The 17,175-nt window shown below is 48.7% G+C and overlaps 1 protein-coding gene across 5 annotated transcripts in view; it reads left to right on the top strand.

Moving 5' to 3' along the window:
* The window catches only part of LOC139414767 (tyrosine-protein kinase RYK-like), a 146,765-nt gene that overhangs the window by 80,792 nt on the left and 48,798 nt on the right, over positions 1–17,175 (top strand). The gene's annotated exons all lie outside the window — the stretch shown is intronic.

Below are 17,175 nucleotides of genomic sequence, written 5' to 3'. Positions count from 1 at the left end.
CGTCTTATCCAGTAACATTGTATAGTATCCAGTATCATCGTATAGTATCCAGTAACATCGTATAGTATCCAGTAACGTCTTATCCTGTAACGTCGTATAGTATCCAGTAACGTCTTATCCTGTAACATCGTATAGTATCCGGTAACGTCTTATCCAGTAACATCGTATAGTGTCCAGTAGCGTCTTATCCAGTAACATCGTATAGTGTCCAGTAGTGTCTTATCCAGTAACATCGTATAGTATCCAGTAGCATCGTATAGTATCCAGTAACATCGTATAGTATCCAGTAACATCGTATAGTATCCAGTAACATCGCATAGTATCCAGTAACATCGTATAGTATCTAGTAACGTCGTATAGTATCCAGTAACGTCTTATCCAGTAACATCGTATAGTATCCGGTAACGTCTTATCCAGTAACATCGTATAGTATCCGGTAACGTCTTATCCAGTAACATTGTATAGTATCCAGTAACATCGTATAGTATCCAGTAACGTCTTATCCAGTAACATCGTATAGTGTCCAGTAGCGTCTTATCCAGTAACATCGTATAGTATCCGGTAACGTCTTATCCTGTAACATCGTATAGTGTCCAGTAGCGTCTTATCCAGTAACATCGTATAGTATCCAGTAACGTCTTATCCAGTAACATCGTATAGTATCCGGTAACGTCTTATCCAGTAACATCGTATAGTATCCGGTAACGTCTTATCCAGTAACATTGTATAGTATCCAGTAACGTCTTATCCAGTAACATCGTATAGTATCCAGTAACATCGTATAGTATCCAGTAACATCGTATAGTATCCAGTAACATCGTATAGTATCCAGTAACATCGTATAGTATCCAGTAACGTTGTATAGTATCCAGTAACGTCTTATCCAGTAACATTGTATAGTATCCAGTAACGTCTTATCCAGTAACATCGTATAGTATCCAGTAACGTCTTATCCTGTAACGTCGTATAGTATCCGGTAGCGTCTTATCCAGTAACATCGTATAGTATCCGGTAACATCTTATCCAGTAACATCGTATAGTGTCCAGTAGCGTCTTATCCAGTAACATCGTATAGTGTCCAGTAGTGTCTTATCCAGTAGCATCGTATAGTATCCAGTAGCATCGTATAGTGTCCAGTAGCATCGTATATTGTCCAGTAGCATCGTATAGTGTCCAGTAGCATCGTATAGTGTCCAGTAGCATCGTATAGTATCCAGTAACGTCTTATCCAGTAACATTGTATAGTATCCAGTAACATCGTATAGTATCCAGTAACGTCGTATAGTATCCGGTAACGTCTTATCCAGTAACATCGTATAGTATCCGGTAACGTCTTATCCAGTAACATCGTATAGTATCCAGTAGCGTCTTATCCAGTAACATCGTATAGTGTCCAGTAGCGTCTTATCCAGTAACATCGTATAGTATCCGGTAGCGTCTTATCCAGTAACATCGTATAGTGTCCGGTAGCGTCTTATCCAGTAACATCGTATAGTGTCCAGTAGCGTCTTATCTTGTAACATCGTATAGTATCCAGTAACATCGTATAGTATCCAGTAACGTCTTATCCAGTAACATCGTAGTAACATCGTATAGTATCCAGTAACGTCGTATAGTATCCAGTAACGTCTTATCCAGTAACATCGTAATAACATCGTATAGTATCCAGTAACATCGTATAGTATCCAGTAGCATTGTATAGTATCCAGTAACATCGTATAGTATCCAGTAACATCGTATAGTATCCAGTAACATCGTATAGTATCCAGTAACATCGTAGAGTATCCAGTAACGTCTTATCCAGTAACAACGTATAGTATCCAGTAACATCGTATAGTATCCAGTAACATCGTATAGTATCCAGTAACGTCGTATAGTATCCAGTAACGTCTTATCCAGTAACATCGTATAGTGTCCAGTAGCGTCTTATCCAGTAACATAGTATAGTATCCGGTAACGTCTTATCCAGTAACATCGTATAGTATCCAGTAACATTGTATAGTATCCAGTAGCATCGTATAGTGTCCAGTAGCATCGTATAGTGTCCAGTAACGTTGTATAGTATCCAGTAACATCTTATCCAGTACCATTGTATAGTATCCGGTAACGTCTTATCCAGTAACATCGTATAGTATCCAGTAACATCGTATAGTATCCAGTAACGTCTTATCCAGTAACATCGTATAGTATCCGGTAACGTCTTATCCAGTAACATCGTATAGTATCCGGTAACGTCTTATCCAGTAACATTGTATAGTATCCAGTAACATCGTATAGTATCCAGTAACGTCTTATCCAGTAACATCGTATAGTATCCGGTAACGTCTTATCCTGTAACATCGTATAGTGTCCAGTAGCGTCTTATCCAGTAACATCGTATAGTATCCGGTAACGTCTTATCCAGTAACATCGTATAGTATCCAGTAACGTCTTATCCAGTACCATCGTATAGTATCCGGTAACGTCTTATCCAGTAACATCGTATAGTATCCGGTAACGTCTTATCCAGTAACATTGTATAGTATCCAGTAACGTCTTATCCAGTAACATCATATAGTATCCAGTAACATTGTATAGTATCCAGTAACATCGTATAGTATCCAGTAACATCGTATAGTATCCAGTAACGTCGTATAGTATCCAGTAACGTTGTATAGTATCCAGTAACGTCTTATCCAGTAACATTGTATAGTATCCAGTAACATCGTATAGTATCCAGTAACGTCGTATAGTATCCAGTAACGTCTTATCATGTAACGTCGTATAGTATCCGGTAGCGTCTTATCCAGTAACATCGTATAGTATCCGGTAACATCTTATCCAGTAACATCGTATAGTGTCCAGTAGCGTCTTATCCAGTAACATCGTATAGTGTCCAGTAGTGTCTTATCCAGTAGCATCGTATAGTATCCAGTAGCATCGTATAGTGTCCAGTAGCATCGTATATTGTCCAGTAGCATCGTATAGTGTCCAGTAGCATCGTATAGTGTCCAGTAGCATCGTATAGTGTCCAGTAGCATCGTATAGTGTCCAGTAGCATCGTATAGTGTCCAGTAACATCGTATAGTATCCAGTAACGTCTTATCCAGTAACATTGTATAGTATCCAGTAACATTGTATAGTATCCAGTAACATCGTATAGTATCCAGTAACGTCTTATCCTGTAACGTCGTATAGTATCCGGTATCATCGTATAGTATCCAGTAACGTCTTATCCAGTAACGTCGTATAGTATCCAGTAACGTCTTATCCTGTAACGTCGTATAGTATCCGGTAGCGTCTTATCCAGTAACATCGTATAGTATCCGGTAACATCTTATCCAATAACATCGTATAGTGTCCAGTAGTGTCTTATCCAGTAGCATCGTATAGTATCCAGTAGCATCGTATAGTGTCCAGTAGCATCGTATATTGTCCAGTAGCATCGTATAGTGTCCAGTAGCATCGTATAGTGTCCAGTAGCATCGTATAGTGTCCAGTAGCATCGTATAGTGTCCAGTAGCATCGTATAGTGTCCAGTAACATCGTATAGTATCCAGTAACGTCTCATCCAGTAACATTGTATAGTATCCAGTAACATCGTATAGTATCCAGTAACGTCGTATAGTATCCAGTAACGTCTTGTCCAGTAACATCGTATAGTATCCGGTAACGTCTTATCCAGTAACATCGTATAGTATCCGGTAACGTCTTATCAAGTAACATCGTATAGTATCCAGTAGCGTCTTATCCAGTAACATCGTATAGTGTCCAGTAGCGTCTTATCCAGTAACATCGTATAGTATCCGGTAGCGTCTTATCCAGTAACATCGTATAGTGTCCGGTAGCGTCTTATCTTGTAACATCGTATAGTATCCAGTAACATCGTATAGTATCCAGTAACGTCGTATAGTATCCAGTAACGTCTTATCCAGTAACATCGTAATAACATCGTATAGTATCCAATAACATCGTATAGTATCCGGTAACGTCTTATCCAGTAACATCGTATAGTATCCAGTAACGTCTTATCCAGTAACATCGTAGTAACATCGTATAGTATCCAGTAACATCGTATAGTATCCAGTAACATCGTATAGTATCCAGTAACATCGTATAGTATCCAGTAACGTCGTATAGTATCCAGTAACATCGTATAGTATCCAGTAACATCGTATAGTATCCAGTAACATTGTATAGTATCCAGTAACATCGTATAGTGTCCAGTAACATCGTATAGTATCCAGTAACGTCTTATCCAGTAACATCGTATAGTATCCAGTAACATCGTATAGTATCCAGTAACATCTTATAGTATCCAGTAACATCGTATAGTATCCAGTAACATCGTATAGTATCCAGTAACGTCTTATCCAGTAACATCGTATAGTATCCAGTAACGTCTTATCCAGTAACATCGTATAGTATCCAGTAACATTGTATAGTATCCAGTAGCATCGTGTCGTATCCAATAGCATCGTGTTGTATCCAACAGCATTGTGGTATCTGGTAACGTCTCATGGTATCCGCTGCAGTAGCTAAGAGGTTCTGTCATTGTCCTGGTCTAACAAGTTGTTTTGGAGAGCTCCTTAGGACATTGGCTGTTAACTCCTTGATACAGCCCCAGTCAGTCTCCTTTATGCTGCATGGCAGGCATTATTATTATTATTTTCTATATATATACCTTGGTAAGCGCGCACTGCGCCCAGCCCGCCACAGGAGTCGCTGGTGCACGAGGAGACAAGGACATCCCTGCCAGCCAAGCCCTCCCTAACCCGGACAACGCTAGGCCAATTGTGCGTCGCCCCACGGACCTCCCGGTCGCGGCCGGTTACAACAGAGCCTGGGCGCGAACCCAGAGTCTCTGATGGCACAGCTGGCGCTGCAGTTCAGCGCCCTTAACCGCCACCATGGCAGGCATTTTTAAGTCCCGCCTCTTTGTTTACTTAAGTTTCTCTGTTAATGTATTCATGTTGATGGTCGCATACAAGTTAACAATCATCACATTAGTGATAGGATCTGACACAATGTTGATACAGGGAAGATTAGGACTGTCTTTGTGTCGGGGATATATTAGGTGGGGCTATACAGTTGAAGTCGGAAGTTCCCATACACCTTAGCCAAATACATTTAAACTACATTTTTCACAATTCCTGACATGTAATCCTAGTAAAAAAATCCCTGTCTAAGGTCAGTTAGGATCATCACATTATTTTAAGAATGTGAAATGTCAGAATAATAGTAGAGAGAATGATTTATTTTAGCTTTTATTCCTTTCATCACATTCCCAGTGGGTCAGAAGTTTACATACACTCAATTAGTATTTGGTAGCATTGCCTTTAAATTGTTTAACTTGGGTCAAACGTTTTGGGTAGCCTTCCACAAGCTTCCCACAATAAGTTGGGTGACTTTTAGCCCATTCTTCCTGACAGAGCTGGTGTAACTGAGTCAGGTTTGTCGGCCTCCTTGCTTGCACACACTTTTTTAGTTCTGCCCACACATTTTCTATAGGATTGAGGTCAGGGCTTTGTGATGGCCACTCCAATACCTTGACATTGTTGTCCTTAAGCCATTTTTGGAAGTTTGGAAGTATGCTCGGGGTCATTGTCCATTTGGAAGACCCATTTGCGACCAAGCTTTAACTTCCTGACTGATATCTTGAGATGTTGCTTCAATATATCCACATAATTTTCCTTCCTCATGAGGCCATCTATTTTGTGAAGTGCACCAGTCCCTCCTGCAGCAAAGCACCCCCACAACATGATGCTGCCACCCCCGTGCTTCACAGTTGGGATGGTGTTCTTCGGCTTGCAAGCATCCCCCTTTTTCCTCCAAACATAACGATGGTCATTATGGCCAAACTGTTCTATTTTTGTTTCATCAGACCAGAGGACATTTCTCCAAAAAGTACGATCTTTGTCCCCATGTGCAGTTGCAAACCGTAGTTTGGCTTTTTTTATGGCAGTTTTGGAGCAGAGGCTTCATCCTTCCTGAGCGACCTTTCAGGTTATGTCAATATAGGACTCGTTTTACTATGGATATAGATACTTTTGTACCGGTTTCCTCCAGCATCTTCACAGGGTCCTTTGCTGTTCTGTGATTGATTTGCAATTTTTTTCACCAAAGTACGTTCATCTCTAGGAGACAGAACGCGTCTCCTTCCTGAGCAGTATGACAGCTGCGTGTTCCCATGGTGTTTATACTTGCATACTATTGGTTGTACAGATGAAGGTGGTACCTTCAGGCGTTTGGAAATTGCTCCCAAGGATGAACCAGACTTGTGGAGGTCTACAATTGTTTTCTGAGGTCTTGTCTGATTTCTTTTTGATTTTCCCATTATGTCAAGCAAAGAGGCACCGAGTTTGAAGGTAGGCCTTGAAATACATCACAGGTACACCTCCAATTGACTCAAATGATGTCAGTTAGCCTATCAGAAGCTTCTAAAGCCATGACATAATTTTCTGGAATTTTCCAAGCTGTTTAAAGGCACAGTCAACTTAGTGTATGTAAACTTCTGACCCACTGGAATTGTGATTACAGTGAATTATAAGTTAAATAATCTGTCTGTAAACAATTGTTGGAAAAATGACGTGTGTCATGCACAAAGTAGATGTCCTAACCAACTTGCCAAAACTATAGCTTGTTAACAAGAAACTTGTGGAGTGGTTGAAAAATGACTCCAACCTAAGTGTATGTAAACTTCTGACTTCAACTGTATTAGGTGGGGACGTAAGCTGTGGATGCCAAGTCCTGCTTGGTGCTGTCTTTATAGCTTCAGGGAGGGTTCTGGTATAATGGGACATGGTCATATGTCTGTCTGTGTCTCTCTTCCTCCATTTCCTCTTCCTCCTCCCGACAGCCTGATCTACTGAGCTGCATTCCTCCACCAAACAAGATAATGTCAGTGATGGGGAATCATCTCATTAGCTAAACTGGTGTCTGATGGTTGGGATAAACAAGACAGGATTACTGTGGCATCCAGGTCCTTAAATGGCAATCTATTCCCTACGTAGGGCACTACTTTCTACCAGTCCTATGGGTCCTGCTCAGAAGTAGGGCACTACTTTCTACCAGTCCTATGGGTCCTGATCAGAAGTAGGGCACTACTTTCTACCAGTCCTATGGGTCCTGCTCAGAAGTAGGGCACTACTTTCTACCAGTTCTATGGGTCCTGATCAGAAGTAGGGCACTACTTTCTACCAGTCCTATGGGTCCTGCTCAGAAGTAGGGCACTACTTTCTACCAGTCCTATGGGTCCTGATCAGAAGTAGGGCACTACTTTCTACCAGTCCTATGGGTCCTGATCAGAAGTAGGGCACTACTTTCTACCAGTCCTATGGGTCCTGATCAGAAGTAGGGCACTACTTTCTACCAGTCCTATGGGTCCTGATCAGAAGTAGGGCACTACTTTCTACCAGTCCTATGGGTCCTGATCAGAAGTAGGGCACTACTTTCTACCAGTCCTATGGGTCCTGATCAGAAGTAGGGCACTACCTTCTATCAGTCCTATGGGTCCTGATCAGAAGTAGGGCACTACTTTCTACCTGTCCTATGGGTCCTGATCAGAAGTAGGGCACTACCTTCTACCAGTCCTATGGGTCCTGATCAGAAGTAGGGCACTACCTTCTACCAGTCCTATGGGTCCTGATCAGAAGTAGGGCACTACTTTCTACCAGTCCTATGGGTCCTGATCAGAAGTAGGGCACTACCTTCTACCAGTCCTATGGGTCCTGATCAGAAGAAGGGCACTACTTTCTACCAGTCCTATGGGTCCTGATCAGAAGTAGGGCACTACCTTCCTACAGTCCTATGGGTCCTGATCAGAAGTAGGGCACTACTTTCTACCAGTCCTATGGGTCCTGATCAGAAGTAGGGCACTACCTTCTACCAGTCCTATGGGTCCTGATCAGAAGTAGGGCACTACTTTCTACCAGTCCTATGGGTCCTGATCAGAAGTAGGGCACTACTTTCTACCAGTCCTATGGGTCCTGATCAGAAGTAGGGCACTACCTTCTACCAGTCCTATGGGTCCTGATCAGAAGTAGGGCACTACCTTCTACCAGTCCTATGGGTCCTGATCAGAAGTAGGGCACTACTTTCTACCAGTCCTATGGGTCCTGATCAGAAGTAGGGCACTACTTTCTACCAGTCCTATGGGTCCTGATCAGAAGTAGGGCACTTCCTTCTACCAGTCCTATGGGTCCTGATCAGAAGTAGGGCACTACTTTCTACCAGTCCTATGGGTCCTGATCAGAAGTAGGGCACTACTTTCTACCAGTCCTATGGGCCCTGATCAGAAGTAGGGCACTACCTTCTACCAGTCCTATGGGTCCTGATCAGAAGTAGGGCACTACTTTCTACCAGTCCTATGGGTCCTGATCAGAAGTAGGGCACTACTTTCTACCAGTCCTATGGGTCCTGATCAGAAGTAGGGCACTACCTTCTATCAGTCCTATGGGTCCTGATCAGAAGTAGGGCACTACTTTCTACCAGTCCTATGGGTCCTGATCAGAAGTAGGGCACTACCTTCTACCAGTCCTATGGGTCCTGATCAGAAGTAGGGCACTACCTTCTACCAGTCCTATGGGTCCTGATCAGAAGTAGGGCACTACCTTCTACCAGTCCTATGGGTCCTGATCAGAAGTAGGGCACTACCTTCTACCAGTCCTATGGGTCCTGATCAGAAGTATGGCACTACTTTCTACCAGTCCTATGGGTCCTGATCAGAAGTAGGGCACTACTTTCTACCAGTCCTATGGGTCCTGATCAGAAGTAGGGCACTACTTTCTACCAGTCCTATGGGTCCTGATCAGAAGTAGGGCACTACTTTCTACCAGTCCTATGGGTCCTGATCAGAAGAAGGGCACTACTTTCTACCAGTCCTGTGGGTCCTGATCAGAAGTAGGGCACTACCTTCCTACAGTCCTATGGGTCCTGATCAGAAGTAGGGCACTACTTTCTACCAGTCCTATGGGTCCTGATCAGAAGTAGGGCACTACCTTCTACCAGTCCTATGGGTGCTGATCAGAAGTAGGGCACTACTTTCTATCAGTCCTATGGGCCCTGATCAGAAGTAGGGCACTACCTTCTACAAGTCCTATGGGTCCTGATCAGAAGTAGGGCACTACCTTCTACCAGTCCTATGGGTCCTGATCAGAAGTAGGGCACTACTTTCTACTAGTCCTATGGGTCCTGATCAGAAGTAGGGCACTACTTTCTACCAGTCCTATGGGTCCTGATCAGAAGTAGGGCACTACCTTCTACCAGTCCTATGGGTCCTGATCAGAAGTAGGGCACTACCTTCTACCAGTCCTATGGGTCCTGATCAGAAGTAGGGCACTACTTTCTACCAGTCCTATGGGTCCTGATCAGAAGTAGGGCACTACTTTCTACCAGTCCTATGGGTCCTGATCAGAAGTAGGGCACTACCTTCTACCAGTCCTATGGGTCCTGATCAGAAGTAGGGCACTACCTTCTACCAGTCCTATGGGTCCTGATCAGAAGTAGGGCACTACTTTCTACCAGTCCTATGGGTCCTGATCAGAAGTAGGGCACTACTTTCTACCAGTCCTATGGGTCCTGATCAGAAGTAGGGCACTACTTTCTACCAGTCCTATGGGTCCTGATCAGAAGTAGGGCACTACTTTCTACCAGTCCTATGGGTCCTGATCAGAAGTAGGGCACTACTTTCTACCAGTCCTATGGGTCCTGATCAGAAGTAGGGCACTACTTTCTACCAGTCCTATGGGTCCTGATCAGAAGTAGGGCACTACCTTCTACCAGTCCTATGGGTCCTGATCAGAAGTAGGGCACTACCTTCTACCAGTCCTATGGGTCCTGATCAGAAGTAGGGCACTACCTTCTACCAGTCCTATGGGTCCTGATCAGAAGTAGGGCACTACCTTCTACCAGTCCTATGGGTCCTGATCAGAAGTAGGGCACTACTTTCTACCAGTCCTATGGGTCCTGATCAGAAGTAGGGCACTACCTTCTACCAGTCCTATGGGTCCTGATCAGAAGTAGGGCACTACTTTCTACCAGTCCTATGGGTCCTGATCAGAAGTAGGGCACTACTTTCTACCAGTCCTATGGGTCCTGATCAGAAGTAGGGCACTACTTTCTACCAGTCCTATGGGTCCTGATCAGAAGTAGGGCACTACTTTCTACCAGTCCTATGGGTCCTGATCAGAAGTAGGGCACTACCTTCTACCAGTCCTATGGGTCCTGATCAGAAGAAGGGCACTACTTTCTACCAGTCCTATGGGTCCTGATCAGAAGTAGGGCTCTACCTTCTACCAGTCCTATGGGTCCTGATCAGAAGTAGGGCACTACCTTCTACCAGTCCTATGGGTCCTGATCAGAAGTAGGGCACTACTTTCTACCAGTCCTATGGGTCCTGATCAGAAGTAGGGCACTACTTTCTACCAGTCCTATGGGTCCTGGTCAGAAGTAGGGCACTACTTTCTACCAGTCCTATGGGTCCTGATCAGAAGTAGGGCACTACCTTCTACCAGTCCTATGGGTCCTGATCAGAAGTAGGGCACTACTTTCTACCAGTCCTATGGGTCCTGATCAGAAGTAGGGCACTACTTTCTACCAGTCCTATGGGTCCTGATCAGAAGTAGGGCACTACCTTCTACCAGTCCTATGGGTCCTGATCAGAAGTAGGGCACTACTTTCTACCAGTCCTATGGGTCCTGATCAGAAGTAGGGCACTACTTTCTACCAGTCCTATGGGTCCTGATCAGAAGTAGGGCACTACTTTCTACCAGTCCTATGGGTCCTGATCAGAAGTAGGGCACTACCTTCTACCAGTCCTATGGGTCCTGATCAGAAGTAGGGCACTACCTTCTACCAGTCCTATGGGTCCTGATCAGAAGTAGGGCACTACTTTCTACCAGTCCTATGGGTCCTGATCAGAAGTAGGGCACTACCTTCTACCAGTCCTATGGGTCCTGATCAGAAGAAGGGCACTACTTTCTACCAGTCCTATGGGTCCTGATCAGAAGTAGGGCTCTACCTTCTACCAGTCCTATGGGTCCTGATCAGAAGTAGGGCACTACCTTCTACCAGTCCTATGGGTCCTGATCAGAAGTAGGGCACTACTTTCTACCAGTCCTATGGGTCCTGATCAGAAGTAGGGCACTACTTTCTACCAGTCCTATGGGTCCTGGTCAGAAGTAGGGCACTACTTTCTACCAGTCCTATGGGTCCTGATCAGAAGTAGGGCACTACCTTCTACCAGTCCTATGGGTCCTGATCAGAAGTAGGGCACTACTTTCTACCAGTCCTATGGGTCCTGATCAGAAGTAGGGCACTACTTTCTACCAGTCCTATGGGTCCTGATCAGAAGTAGGGCACTACCTTCTACCAGTCCTATGGGTCCTGATCAGAAGTAGGGCACTACTTTCTACCAGTCCTATGGGTCCTGATCAGAAGTAGGGCACTACTTTCTACCAGTCCTATGGGTCCTGATCAGAAGTAGGGCACTACTTTCTACCAGTCCTATGGGTCCTGATCAGAAGTAGGGCACTACCTTCTACCAGTCCTATGGGTCCTGATCAGAAGTAGGGCACTACCTTCTACCAGTCCTATGGGTCCTGATCAGAAGTAGGGCACTACTTTCTACCAGTCCTATGGGTCCTGATCAGAAGTAGGGCACTACCTTCTACCAGTCCTATGGGTCCTGATCAGAAGTAGGGCACTACTTTCTACCAGTCCTATGGGTCCTGATCAGAAGTAGGGCACTATAGAGAATCAGTCTGGCCCGGTGGGTTTTCGGTCCGTCTGGCCCGGTGGGTTTTCGGTCCGTCTGGCCCGGTGGGTTTTCGGTCCGTCTGGCCCGGTGGGTTTACGGTCCGTCTGGTGGGTTTACGGTCCGTCTGGGCCGGTGGGTTTACGGTCCGTCTGGTGGGTTTACGGGCCGGTGGGTTTACGGTCCGTCTGGGCCGGTGGGTTTACGGTCCGTCTGGTGGGTTTATGGTCCGTCTGGCCCGGTGTGTTTACGGTCCGTCTGGTGGGTTTTCGGTCCGTCTGGCCCGGTGGGTTTACGGTCCGTCTGGTGGGTTTACGGTCCGTCTGGTGGGTTTACAGGCCCTCTGGTGGGTTTACGGGCCCTCTGGTGGGTTTACGGTCCGTCTGGCCCGGTGGGTTTACGGTCCGTCTGGCCCGGTGGGTTTTCGGTCCGTCTGGCCCAGTGGGTTTTCGGTCCGTCTGGCCCGGTGGGTTTACGGTCCGTCTGGCCCGGTGGGTTTACGGTCCGTCTGGCCCGGTGGGTTTACGGTCCGTCTGGCCCGGTGGGTTTACGGTCCGTCCGGTGTGTTTACGGTCCGTCCGGTGTGTTTACGGCCCGTCCGGTGGGTTTATGGTCCGTCTGGTGGGTTTTCGGTCCGTCTGGCCCGGTGGGTTTACGGTCCGTCTGGCCCGGTGTGTTTACGGTCCGTCTGGCCCGGTGGGTTTACGGTCCATTTGTCTTGTCCTCTAAACATATCTGAGATGAGATGGTGGATTTGGGGTAGTAGTACAATTCTCTATTGTAGTAATATCTGCTACTAGGAGGGAGGAGCCAGGGTGCTCTCTGATATCCTGATTTTGTGTTAGTAGTACTAGTCTAGTTATGAACCATTCGGATCAGGAGATACTCCTCTCTTCTCGCGTTCTACTCAAAACCTCTTGGATGAGGTCCGAGCAGGTCCGACAGCGTGTTCCAGTACCCTCCAATATTCAGCATCTTCACACATCCATTGAAGAGGAGTGGGACAACATTCCACATGGCCACAATCAGCAGCCTGATCAACTCTATGTGAAGGAGATGTGTTGAGCTGCATGAGGCAAAATGGTGGTCACTCCAGATACTGACTGGTTTTCTGGTCCACGCCCCTACTTTGTTTTTAAGGTATCTGTGACCAACAGATGTATATCTGTATTCCCAGTCATGTGAAATCCATAGATTAGGGCCGAATGAATTTATGTAAATTAACTGATATCCTTATATGAACTGTAACTGTAACTTTCTTTTATATTGTGATTTGGCGCATGTGATAAGTAACATTTTGATTTGACAGCGGACGCGAGGAATCAATTAGTTGTTTTACAATTTAGACTCCAGCAGGGGTCAGTGTAGCTGATCCAGGGTACTGGTGGTAGAGAGGGGGCTGATCCAGGGTACTGGTGGTAGAGAGGGGGCTGATCCAGGGTACTGGTGGTAGAGAGGCAGCTGATCCAGGGTACTGGTGGTAGAGAGGGGGCTGATCCAGGGTACTGGTGGTAGAGAGGGGGCTGATCCAGGGTACTGGTGGTAGAGAGGGGGCTGATCCAGGGTACTGGTGGTAGAGAGGGGGCTGATCCAGGGTACACTGGTGGTAGAGAGGGAGGGGCTGATCCAGGGTACTGGTGGTAGAGAGGCGGCTGATCCAGGGTACTGGTGGTAGAGAGGGGGCTGATCCAGGGTACTGGTGGTAGAGAGGGAGGGGCTGATCCAGGGTACTGGTGGTAGAGAGGCAGCTGATCCAGGGTACTGGTGGTAGAGAGGCAGCAGATCCAGGGTACACTGGTGGTAGAGAGGCAGCTGATCCAGGGTACTGGTGGTAGAGAGGCAGCTGATCCAGGGTACACTGGTGGTAGAGAGGCAGCGGATCCAGGGTACTGGTGGTAGAGAGGCAGCGGATCCAGGGTACTGGTGGTAGAGAGGGAGGGGCTGATCCAGGGTACTGGTGGTAGAGAGGCAGCTGATCCAGGGTACTGGTGGTAGAGAGGCAGCTGATCCAGGGTACTGGTGGTAGAGAGGCAGCTGATCCAGGGTACTGGTGGTAGAGAGGGAGGGGCTGATCCAGGGTACTGGTGGTAGAGAGGGAGGGGCTGATCCAGGGTACTGGTGGTAGAGAGGGAGGGGCTGATCCAGGGTACTGGTGGTAGAGAGGCAGCTGATCCAGGGTACTGGTGGTAGAGAGGCAGCTGATCCAGGGTACTGGTGCTAGAGAGGGGGCTGATCCAGGGTACTGGTGGTAGAGAGGGAGGGGCTGATCCAGGGTACTGGTGGTAGAGAGGCGGCTGATCCAGGGTACTGGTGGTAGAGAGGCGGCTGATCCAGGGTACTGGTGGTAGAGAGGGGGCTGATCCAGGGTACTGGTGGTAGAGAGGGAGGGGCTGATCCAAGGTACTGGTGGTAGAGAGGCAGCTGATCCAGGGTACTGGTGGTAGAGAGGCAGGGTCTGATCCAGGTTACTGGTGGTAGAGAGGGAGGGTCTGATCCAGGGTACTGGTGGTAGAGAGGGAGGGTCTGATCCAGGGTACTGGTGGTGGAGAGGCAGCTGATCCAGGGTACTGGTGGTAGAGAGGGGGCTGATCCAGGGTACTGGTGATAGAGAGGGGGCTGATCCAGGGTACTGGTGGTAGAGAGGGGGCTGATTCAGGGTACTGGTGGTAGAGTGGGTGCTGATCCAGGGTACTGGTGGTAGAGAGGCGGCTGATCCAGGGTACTGGTGGTAGAGAGGGAGGGGCTGATCCAGGGTACTGGTGGTAGAGAGGCAGCTGATCCAGGGTACTGGTGGTAGAGAGGCAGCTGATCCAGGGTACTGGTGGTAGAGAGGCAGGGTCTGATCCAGGTTACTGGTGGTAGAGAGGGAGGGTCTGATCCAGGGTACTGGTGGTAGAGAGGGAGGGTCTTATCCAGGGTACTGGTGGTAGAGAGGGAGGGTCTGATCCAGGGTACTGGTGGTAGAGAGGCAGCTGATCCAGGGTACTGGTGGTGGAGAGGCAGCTGATCCAGGGTACTGGTGGTAGAGAGGGGGCTGATCCAGGGTACTGGTGGTAGAGAGGGGGCTGATCCAGGGTACTGGTGATAGAGAGGGGGCTGATCCAGGGTACTGGTGGTAGAGAGGGGGCTGATCCAGGGTACTGGTGGTAGAGAGGCGGCTGATCCAGGGTACTGGTGGTAGAGAGGGTGCTGATCCAGGGTACTGGTGGTAGAGAGGGTGCTGATCCAGGGTACTGGTGGTAGAGAGGGGGCTGATCCAGGGTACTGGTGGTAGAGAGGGGGCTGATCCAGGGTACTGGTGGTAGAGAGGGGGCTGATCCAGGGTACTGGTGGTAGAGAGGGGGCTGATCCAGGGTACTGGTGGTAGAGAGGGGGCTGATCCAGGGTACACTGGTGGTAGAGAGGGAGGGGCTGATCCAGGGTACTGGTGGTAGAGAGGCGGCTGATCCAGGGTACTGGTGGTAGAGAGGGGGCTGATCCAGGGTACTGGTGGTAGAGAGGGAGGGGCTGATCCAGGGTACTGGTGGTAGAGAGGCAGCTGATCCAGGGTACTGGTGGTAGAGAGGCAGCAGATCCAGGGTACACTGGTGGTAGAGAGGCAGCTGATCCAGGGTACTGGTGGTAGAGAGGCAGCTGATCCAGGGTACACTGGTGGTAGAGAGGCAGCGGATCCAGGGTACTGGTGGTAGAGAGGCAGCGGATCCAGGGTACTGGTGGTAGAGAGGGAGGGGCTGATCCAGGGTACTGGTGGTAGAGAGGCAGCTGATCCAGGGTACTGGTGGTAGAGAGGCAGCTGATCCAGGGTACTGGTGGTAGAGAGGCAGCTGATCCAGGGTACTGGTGGTAGAGAGGGAGGGGCTGATCCAGGGTACTGGTGGTAGAGAGGGAGGGGCTGATCCAGGGTACTGGTGGTAGAGAGGGAGGGGCTGATCCAGGGTACTGGTGGTAGAGAGGCAGCTGATCCAGGGTACTGGTGGTAGAGAGGCAGCTGATCCAGGGTACTGGTGCTAGAGAGGGGGCTGATCCAGGGTACTGGTGGTAGAGAGGGAGGGGCTGATCCAGGGTACTGGTGGTAGAGAGGCGGCTGATCCAGGGTACTGGTGGTAGAGAGGCGGCTGATCCAGGGTACTGGTGGTAGAGAGGGGGCTGATCCAGGGTACTGGTGGTAGAGAGGGAGGGGCTGATCCAAGGTACTGGTGGTAGAGAGGCAGCTGATCCAGGGTACTGGTGGTAGAGAGGCAGGGTCTGATCCAGGTTACTGGTGGTAGAGAGGGAGGGTCTGATCCAGGGTACTGGTGGTAGAGAGGGAGGGTCTGATCCAGGGTACTGGTGGTGGAGAGGCAGCTGATCCAGGGTACTGGTGGTAGAGAGGGGGCTGATCCAGGGTACTGGTGATAGAGAGGGGGCTGATCCAGGGTACTGGTGGTAGAGAGGGGGCTGATTCAGGGTACTGGTGGTAGAGTGGGTGCTGATCCAGGGTACTGGTGGTAGAGAGGCGGCTGATCCAGGGTACTGGTGGTAGAGAGGGAGGGGCTGATCCAGGGTACTGGTGGTAGAGAGGCAGCTGATCCAGGGTACTGGTGGTAGAGAGGCAGCTGATCCAGGGTACTGGTGGTAGAGAGGCAGGGTCTGATCCAGGTTACTGGTGGTAGAGAGGGAGGGTCTGATCCAGGGTACTGGTGGTAGAGAGGGAGGGTCTTATCCAGGGTACTGGTGGTAGAGAGGGAGGGTCTGATCCAGGGTACTGGTGGTAGAGAGGCAGCTGATCCAGGGTACTGGTGGTGGAGAGGCAGCTGATCCAGGGTACTGGTGGTAGAGAGGGGGCTGATCCAGGGTACTGGTGGTAGAGAGGGGGCTGATCCAGGGTACTGGTGATAGAGAGGGGGCTGATCCAGGGTACTGGTGGTAGAGAGGGGGCTGATCCAGGGTACTGGTGGTAGAGAGGCGGCTGATCCAGGGTACTGGTGGTAGAGAGGGTGCTGATCCAGGGTACTGGTGGTAGAGAGGGTGCTGATCCAGGGTACTGGTGGTAGAGAGGGGGCTGATCCAGGGTACTGGTGGTAGAGAGGGGGCTGATCCAGGGTACTGGTGGTAGAGAGGGGGCTGATCCAGGGTACTGGTGGTAGAGAGGGGGCTGATCCAGGGTACTGGTGGTAGAGAGGGGGCTGATCCAGGGTACACTGGTGGTAGAGAGGGAGGGGCTGATCCAGGGTACTGGTGGTAGAGAGGCGGCTGATCCAGGGTACTGGTGGTAGAGAGGGGGCTGATCCAGGGTACTGGTGGTAGAGAGGGAGGGGCTGATCCAGGGTACTGGTGGTAGAGAGGCAGCTGATCCAGGGTACTGGTGGTAGAGAGGCAGCAGATCCAGGGTACACTGGTGGTAGAGAGGCAGCTGATCCAGGGTACTGGTGGTAGAGAGGCAGCTGATCCAGGGTACACTG

The sequence above is a fragment of the Oncorhynchus clarkii genome, chromosome 1 (genome assembly GCF_045791955.1).
Source record: "Oncorhynchus clarkii lewisi isolate Uvic-CL-2024 chromosome 1, UVic_Ocla_1.0, whole genome shotgun sequence".
Taxonomy (NCBI): Eukaryota; Metazoa; Chordata; class Actinopteri; order Salmoniformes; family Salmonidae; genus Oncorhynchus; species Oncorhynchus clarkii.
This window is presented reverse-complemented; position numbering and strand designations above follow the sequence as displayed.